This window comes from Cynocephalus volans, chromosome X, assembly GCF_027409185.1.
Source record: "Cynocephalus volans isolate mCynVol1 chromosome X, mCynVol1.pri, whole genome shotgun sequence".
Classification (NCBI taxonomy): domain Eukaryota; kingdom Metazoa; phylum Chordata; class Mammalia; order Dermoptera; family Cynocephalidae; genus Cynocephalus; species Cynocephalus volans.
This window is the reverse complement of record NC_084478.1, coordinates 148979858-148988397: the sequence shown is the minus strand read 5'-3', so window position 1 is coordinate 148988397 and position 8540 is coordinate 148979858. Positions and strand designations below refer to the sequence as shown.

At 48.5% G+C, this 8540-nt stretch overlaps 1 pseudogene; it reads right to left on the bottom strand.

Annotated features, from left to right (window-relative positions):
* Positions 1-4775: 4775 nt before the first annotated feature.
* LOC134367420 (emerin-like) lies at positions 4776-6644 on the bottom strand (annotated as a pseudogene).
* Positions 6645-8540: the final 1896 nt, after the last annotated feature.

The window sequence follows — 8540 nt, the reverse complement described above, 5'->3', positions numbered from 1 at the left end:
GTCATGGGTCAGGGTGTTCCATCTTCTGTGAAGCCCACCCTTATCTGTGTTGGCCCTGAGGTGACTCCCGTGTCAATCAGGCACTCCCATTCCCCACTCCCACCGCCTTCGTGTCTGTGCAAAGCCATGAGGCGCGTGTCCACCCTGGGACACATGACCTCTTGTGCCCGTTAGGATTTCCTCTCTGATATGTCCCCTTCTCCTCAGTGGTTCAGCAGATATTTCTGGTCAATAAAGTTCTCTGGATGTTGCAGCTGAGTCTCTCCTCTGCTGTGGGCAATTGATGGCTGGCCAGACAGGGCTGGGATGGAGGTGGGGATGAGGGGCCACAGGAGCCAGGTTAACATTCGGGGATGTGCGGGGCAGGGGCCATGATGGTCCATGGTGGCCCCTGGGATGCATGGAGCTGGGCAACATGACATGGGGCAATAGCTGGTTGGGGCCCAAGGGCAGTTGGACAGCCCCAAGGAATAAGTGGGTAGAAGTTGATGGGAGGGCGAGAAAGAGCAGGCAGACCCCAGGCCCCAGGACCCTGGCTCTTCTCCCAGTGGGACGATTTTATTTTGAATGGTTCGTGAAAGCAATTTCCCTAACTCGACAAAAGAAGACAATTCACTAAGTTGTTCGAAATATATTCACAAAAAATTTCATAGCTATTAAATAAAATGAAGACTGTATTGTTAAATATAAAAATGCACATTATAAATGGAAATGAATGAGAATTATCGATTCAAGTTTTCAGATGCATGTGCATTGAAACTTCCACATAGCACTGAAAATTATACGTAGAAAGCAAAGCACTCTAGACAATTTACCTTTAGAAATAGATGTAAAATACATAAACCACAAAAAATTCATTATACATATACATTAGTAAAATTCCTAAATCAATGCTAAGGGCAGGTGTCATTAATAGTGCTGCCAAACAAACAGCCCCCGGTCCTCAGTGGTTCACATCAACATTTCTCACTCATGGCCTTCGGGTCACTTGTGGCTGTGTGTGCGATGGTGGAGATGGCTTCAGGTCTGCTCCACGTGTCTCCTCATTCTGGGTGCCCAATAGAAGCAGCAGTGGTTACATGAGTGAGGGCGTGACTCCCAATGTGCCAGGGCAGAGGCAGAAGTGGAACGTCAAACCACGGAAGCACATCAAAGCCTCTCACTGGACATGGTGCACCTCACGCCCACTCATATCTATCATGTTGGCAAGTCACGGGCCAAAGCCCAAAGGCAGTAGGATGTGGAAGTATATTCTGCCTACAGTGAACCGTGACAAGGGCCAGCAGGGGAGGGAGACCAAACACTCCTTCCTACCACATCCGCTGAGGCAGCGGCATCAGAATGGAGACCTGCGAGATGGGAAGGCATCGGCCGCCTGTAGAGAAACATTCTCAACAGAGGGAAGACACACTAGAACTTGGTGTGTCCCAAGAATGCGGAAGAGCGTGGCTGGAGCCGAGTGAGTCGGAAGATTGGCACAGGGGAGGTCACATGGGCACTGGGCTCGGTGTGGCAGGGCTTGGAGGCCACGGGAAGGAGTCGGGGTTTATGTCCAAGGCTGATGGGAAGCCACTGCCTGGCCTGTATTCAGAGATGGAAGTGATCGGATAAGACTTACTTTTTAAAGGATCTCCTCGGCTGCTTTTGAGAGAAAGGACAGAGGCAATAAGAGGCCATAGGAGGATCAGGTGGGTGGCCAGTCCAGCCTGTTGTTTAGGCTGGAGATGGTGGCAGCTTGGACTTGGGGTGTGACCACAGAGATGAAGAGAAGTGGGAGGACTTGGAGGATCAGTTGAAGATGAATGGACAGACCTTGGTGACAGAGTAGATGTAGGAACTGAGGAAGAGAAGGAGGTGTGAGGAATTAGTCCCAGGCTCCGAGCTTAGACCACCATAGGAATGAGGTGCAATTTAGGAGGTGGGAGAGATCATAGGACCTGGAGGGAGGGGCACATCTAAACTGAGGAGTCTTTCTGGGACCTACTTAGGTGACTCAAGACAAAAGTGCCCCAATGACCCCTTCCAGGAGCAGTGAAGGCGTGGCGGGTCTGATGGAGCGAACCCTCTGCCTGCGAGGGGCGGCCCAGGCTGTTCATGAGAAAAGTTGTGTGTGTGGAGTTGGTGCTGTGGGGAGGCCAAGGAGCTGCGGTGTCACTAAGGCTTCTGTACCTGTGCTTTGTCCTCCATTGCTGGAAGGGGGGGGGAAATGCTCTCGGGGCAAGATGCATGTTTTTATCCCACAAGTAATAACATGATAAATTACATGTAAAATAGTCCAAGTTGTTGAGATGTATATGGAGTAAAATGTGGACTCTGCCACCTCTTATTCAATACCTTGGTCCTCCGTGACATCCCCCAAATCCTGTTGTGACCTTTGTCCAAGATAAATCTCACATCACATAAAACCCTGGCTCTTAAAGTATGTAATTTGGTGGTTTTTCATACATTCTCCAAGTGGATCTTATGCTCCCTGATGTTTGCTGCTGAGTAGACCAAGGCAAGTTCACCCCCAGGGCAAATGAGAGTTTCTGAAAGTGCAGCAAACTCTTGAGAGGTGGTTCGGTGCAGTGTGGCTTGACACTGACATCATTGACAGTGGGTAGCACTGGGAAGAGAAATGCCCTGTGTGGGCCTGCAAGAGGGCACGCTTTTATATTTTACTCCATGTAAATCCAGACAGCTTGAACTTTTTGCATATAATATCTCATGTTATTACTTTTGGGACAAAAACATAGAGATAACAAAGTAATTCACTGTAATAATTGAAGGCATCGTTGAGAAATAGGGAAGTGAACGTGTATCATTCCTGGCTATTCAGCCCCATCACTGTGGGATATAGGGCAAGTCCTTTTCCTTTTTGGGTGTCAGTTTCCCCATCTTTATAATGAAGAAATATTTCCGCTTCCTCCATACTCTGAAGGCCAGGACTCTGTGAGCCTAAGGATGTCATCATGTGTCCCATGTGACCCCATGTGCCTTTTCTGGCCCTAATGCGTCTTCATCCCCTCCACATTCCCAGGCGTTCAAATGGTCTCTGTGGAGCGGATGGATTAGGCAGAGCAGGGAAAGGCTGTGTAGATGACTTTAGCAGTGAGTTTATGAGTTTATTCATGGTATAAAGTTAAGGTGCACAACATTATGTTTTGATATACATACACATAATAAAGGGGTGCAGGCACCAAGGTTGTCACTAGAAGCGGATGTGAGGAAAAAAGGTACTTCTAAACATGTGAGATAAGGGATGGAAGATGGGACAAGCACACGAGTTGGCCTTGTAGGGGCAGAGACAGTTCATCCACTGCCACCAGGCCAGAGCAGAGAATAGGGACACAAACACAGTGAGTAGGTTTGATGGTGGGAGGATGACGTGATTCTCAGCCAGTTGCACCTCTTTTCTCAGTGAACTATGGAGCAAAGTCATCAGCAGGGATGTTGGAAGTTTGAGGAGAGAAGAAAGGGGTGAAAGAGTACTTTTGGAGAGAGGGAGAAGGAGTATAATACCAGGGAACTAACCATCAAATTTCACCCAGCCAGCACTAGGAAGAGATGGCCCCGACAACATTCAGCACTTCAAGCACAGCTGGGAAGCAGGCTGGTCCTACGGGGTTCAGAGAGTCATGAGGCTGTAAACACACAAGGGCACTGGAGGGAGAGAGAGGCAAAGGAACTAAAGGGGTTGGTAAAGGAGTGTTTATAGGGCTGGATGGTACATCTAACTGGATAAACAGGGAAAGAAGGGCATGGTGTGTGTATGGGGGAGCAGGTGCATGCGTGTGTGTGTGTGTGTGTTTGTGTGTGTGTGCGTGTGTGTGTATGTAGTCAATGGAGTCATGGACCGTTTGGAGAACTTCAGAGTCTTAAGATTTTTCCCCTGTGTCATTAAATAAGCAGCAATTCCAGGAGCTCAGGAAAGCTCCACCAGCTATGTGCCCTTGGATGCTGAGGTTGCCTTTGGCTTTTCCCAGTTAAAACATCACAGATACCGGTATGCTGCACTTCCAACTGAGATCTCTCCACACACTTTATTGTACTATAGTTATTTTTATAAGTAGGCATCCCTCAGTATATTGGGGGATTGGTTCCAGGACAACTCCAATACCCACCCCACCACACCCCAACCCCATACCAAAATCCACTGATGCTCAAGTCCCTTACATAAATGGCGTAGTATTTGCATATAAACTATGCACATTGTAAATGCTTTGGGGAATGAGTTAAGGAATAAAACCCCAAAACAAAACACAAACATATCTATGGGTAGCATTTGATCCCTAACCCAAGACCAAAACAGAAATGCAAAGCCAGATAGTGATCCTTGAGATCCAAGACCAGAAGCCCCATGCCATTGGAGCCCAACCCCTCCCCCAACTCGAAGAGCCAATACATTACAAATAAATGGTCTTTTTATTGTGTGTCCATGAAAACAAAGTCAGGGTGGCCTTTGGCCAACAAGGTGTCAATGAACAAGAGGCATGCATGACAACAACCCCATTCTCCTCGGGAGTCAGGTATTTCCATCCCAGGACTTAAGGGTCACAGGCAACCAGGGCCAGGAGGGTCCAGAGGAAGGCAAGCACAGGACCACCATACACTGGAGGGCCTGAGTCTGCTGCCTCCCTGGCAGGACAAGGCAGGGAGAACAAACACTGACTTGGGCTAGGCCCAGCCTCCAGAAGCTAGAACACAAAGAAAACTCCCACCCCCACCCATATCAAACACTGCTGAAGAAGTCAGCCAGGACTTCTGAGAAGAGGTGGCTCTGAAGCCAAAAACCCTCAGGGCTCTATTCAGAATGCTTTGCCCTCTCTAAACTTCCAGTAGTAGTAAACAAAGAGCAGCAAGGCAACTAACAGCAGGAAAAGCAGCAGCTGGCCCCAGAGCGGGACCCTAAGGGCCTGCTTTCCTGGCTGGATGGTGTATTGGGTGAGACATGAAGGGCAGGAACATGAAGATGAGGATAAAGAGGAGGAGGAGGAGGATGTAGGATAATAGGACAGGTCCTGGGAGCTCTTGGAGATGCTGGAAACGTGGCAGTAGTGTGCGACGCTCTGTTAGGAACTGTCCAAGCCATACACGGGGTGCTCCCTGAGGAAAACAGGAGAGCAAGTGGGCCAGGAGAGCCTGGGCCCTGAACCAGCCCCATCCCTGTGCCTCTCCATTACTCACCTATCCTTGCTGTCCTCTTCGGAAGAAGACAAAAGACTGTCATCTTGAATCTGCAGAAGGAAGTCAGGGTGAGGGAACCGATTGGTGGGATCACCATGGCCCTATCATATCCCTCAGTCCAAACATCCTTGGCCAGCCCACTCAGACCATTGCTTAAAGGCCAGGGACCTGCCCCTTCCAGAACCTCCTGGGTTCCCGGCCTTTTGTTTGCGGGGCCTTCCCACTTGCTCAGTGACTGTCCTGACTGCCTGTACAACAGCACCCTCCTTTCTACCCTAAGGATTTTCAGAAAGAGCATGAGCCTAGATCTCAAACCAGGGTCCAGGCCATGTGCCGTCCCATGCACTCTACTCAAATAGTTCTCACGACTCCCCAAAGTAGGGCCCTGACCAAACAGTTGTCTGCTGACCCTAACTCTCCCCGGAGAATGAAGGGTGCACTCAGTGCCCCCCCTCCTGCACTGTATTTGCCCAAACCCAGCTATGGTCCCCTCAGTTTGGATCAAAGTACAGGATGCCTGACAGCTAGCTCACCTGGTGGTGGAAGGTGTCAGCAACTGAGAGCGAAGTCCCCTTCTGGTGGAAGCCCTTGGACGTACCCACAGAATCAGCCTCCCCGGACGTCCTGGCGTTCAGGTAACTCTCCTCATAGTACTCCTCATTACAACCTTAGGAAGCGGGGCATGGTTAGCAGGGGAAGCATCACTGTCCCCTGCTTGGCCCAATGGACCTAATCTGAATCCCATTATGGGCCTATGACAAAGTTTCTCCCTTCCAGGGTTGCTGAGAGGTGGTGGGGGTTGGGGAATCAGGTACTCCCTGAGACTGGGGTCCCCAACCGAGTGGGATGAAGGTATAAGGATGCCCACCCCATCCCTGCCTTACCGATGCTCTGGGCAAGTAAGGTGTCCTCTTTCTCGGGCAGATTGTCCATATCCGACAAGCCCTTGAGAGCTGAATCCAAGTCTGAATGGGGTAGGAGGAACAGTCCATGTGCCTCTCAGGCTTTCCTCCCTTCTCCCCAGCGCCCCAATCAGCCAACGCCCTTGCCACACACTCCCGACCCATCCTCCCCGTCGCCCATGCCCCTTTCCCATCCCATGCGTGGCCAGGCGGGCCTCTGGGGCTGGGTCTCACTGGAGAACCCATAGGAGGAGGCAGACGAGTTAGAGGGCGAAAGCCTCCTCCGCCTCTGGGTCATGTACTTGAAGATTTCCTCTTCCAAGAGATTGTCAGTGGAGCCTGGCCAGACACGGGGCACAGGGCGGGCAGGGGTATGGGAAGGAAACCTGGGGGAGAGCGCACTGGGGACACGGGGAACGGGTGCGGAGGAAGGAGCGGGACGAAACGGCAGGAGCAGGTCCCGGGAGGCGACCCGACCGCTGCCGGCCGCCGCGTACCCAAGACGATCCCGTGCGGGATGAAATAGCGCAGAAGGGCAGCCAGCTCGGGGTCCGACACAACCCCATTGTCGTCCATGACGGGTGCAGCCGGCACCGGGATGCGGGAGGCGAAGGCCTGCGGGCGGCCTGAGCCTGTCTACACAAGCCTATCAACGGCCGCCTAGCAGCAGGGCGGGGGCAGCGCGAGCGCCTGGGGAGCAACCGCGCTGGCGTCACGCCGGCGTCACGCGTGCGTCACAGTCGTGGGAGTGGGCGGGGCTGTGCTGCGCGCCGGGAGGCGGGGCTAGAGAGCCCAAAGTCCCCAATGGCGGGAGAGGGTGCCGGGCGGTGAGGGGCGTGGTCCGCACGAGCCAAACCGGGGCAGACCAGTGTGGCCGTGGGAGAGGGGAGGTCATGGCGTGCGGCGACATAACCTGCTGGGGCGTTTAGGCTGGACCAAAGAGAGGGACAGGACCTGCTCGAGCCGAGCCGGCAGACACTGGCCAGGACAGGGGAACGGGCGGGATGGGCGCTCTTGGGGCAGTTCGGGGTCCTGAGTCTCTTGGGCTCCGCCCCCTCCTTGCTACTCAGAAGGCAAATGAACATCTTTTACCACCTATTATTAAGAGCAGAACAGTAATCCATGACGATTTTGTCATTTTAACAGAGAGAAAACCAAATTTTAATACTCAAGCAGTTTTTTAAAAATAATCTTATAAACAAACCCATCACATTTTACCTAGCCTTGACCATGAGTAATAAAATTCCTTTCTAATTAATGTTTTGCAACTTGCTGTGTCCATTCATCTCATTTTGGAACAACCACTCATTTTACCTGAGGATAAAATTACTTTCTTTTTCCTTAAGAAAAACTTATCTTGCATGCAGTGCATGCAAAGTTGTTTCCCTTTGCTATTATTGTGTCTACAGGTTAAGCATCACCCAATTCTAAAATCTGAAATCCAAAATGCTCCAAAATCTGAAACTTTTTGAGCACCAACCTGCTGTTTAAAGGAAATACTGATTGGAGCACTTCAGATTTCAGATTTCCAGATGGCGGATGCTCAACCAGTATGTATTCTGCAAATATTCCAAAATCTGAAAAAATCCAAATTCTGCTACACTTTTGCTCACAAGCATTTCGGATAAAGGATACTCTACCTGTATTTATTTCACTTACGAGTACTGATTATAATTTTAAAATATTAGTCACTATTATTTTACAGAGAAAACAAGAAAGTGGATCATTATAAACCATCCGTCATGAGCCAGCATTTTGTGGCAGACTGGCAAGTATTGGGAATATATATCCCACAATTGTTTATAGGTATATACTTCCTTACAATAAAATTTCACAGTGTGTCAAGAAAGAACATATTTATAAACGAACTGTAATATTTTTAGCTTTTCTGTACCATATATAAATAATAAGAAAAAGTATATAAACTTACATTTATTGTTTATTGTTTCAGTGTTTTATCTCACTTATAAATGATCTAGCTATTTAATGAATATCTCCTACTTAATTTACCCTAGTCTAAGGTTTTAAGTTAACCCCATGAAATTGGAAATTATTTTTATCCAGACATCTTATAAAACAAATTATTTTTCCTTCCCTACATTGTGGGTTGAAATATATAAGTATTTTTGAAATAAAGGTTGTCAGAATAATGACTCGATGTGATTAAACTCAAATTTATATGTATATTTTTTATTATCTTAAATGTTTAATAAATATTATGTTAGCTCATTTTTCTAGTAAGTCCATTCTAAGTTTTGGAGGAACATACCCACATACCAGGTTAAATAAATATGTATAGTTGTATTATGCTTAATGCTGATAACTCAGGGTCATGACTGCTTTTCTTAAACCAACAATATTAAACTTTTTTTTTTTTTTTTTTTTTTTTTTTTTTGCCAAACATTTACCTAAGTTACGTGAAGTTGAATTTTTAAAACATTTTGGTTAGTTTTTAAATTTCCGGGAGTTTTA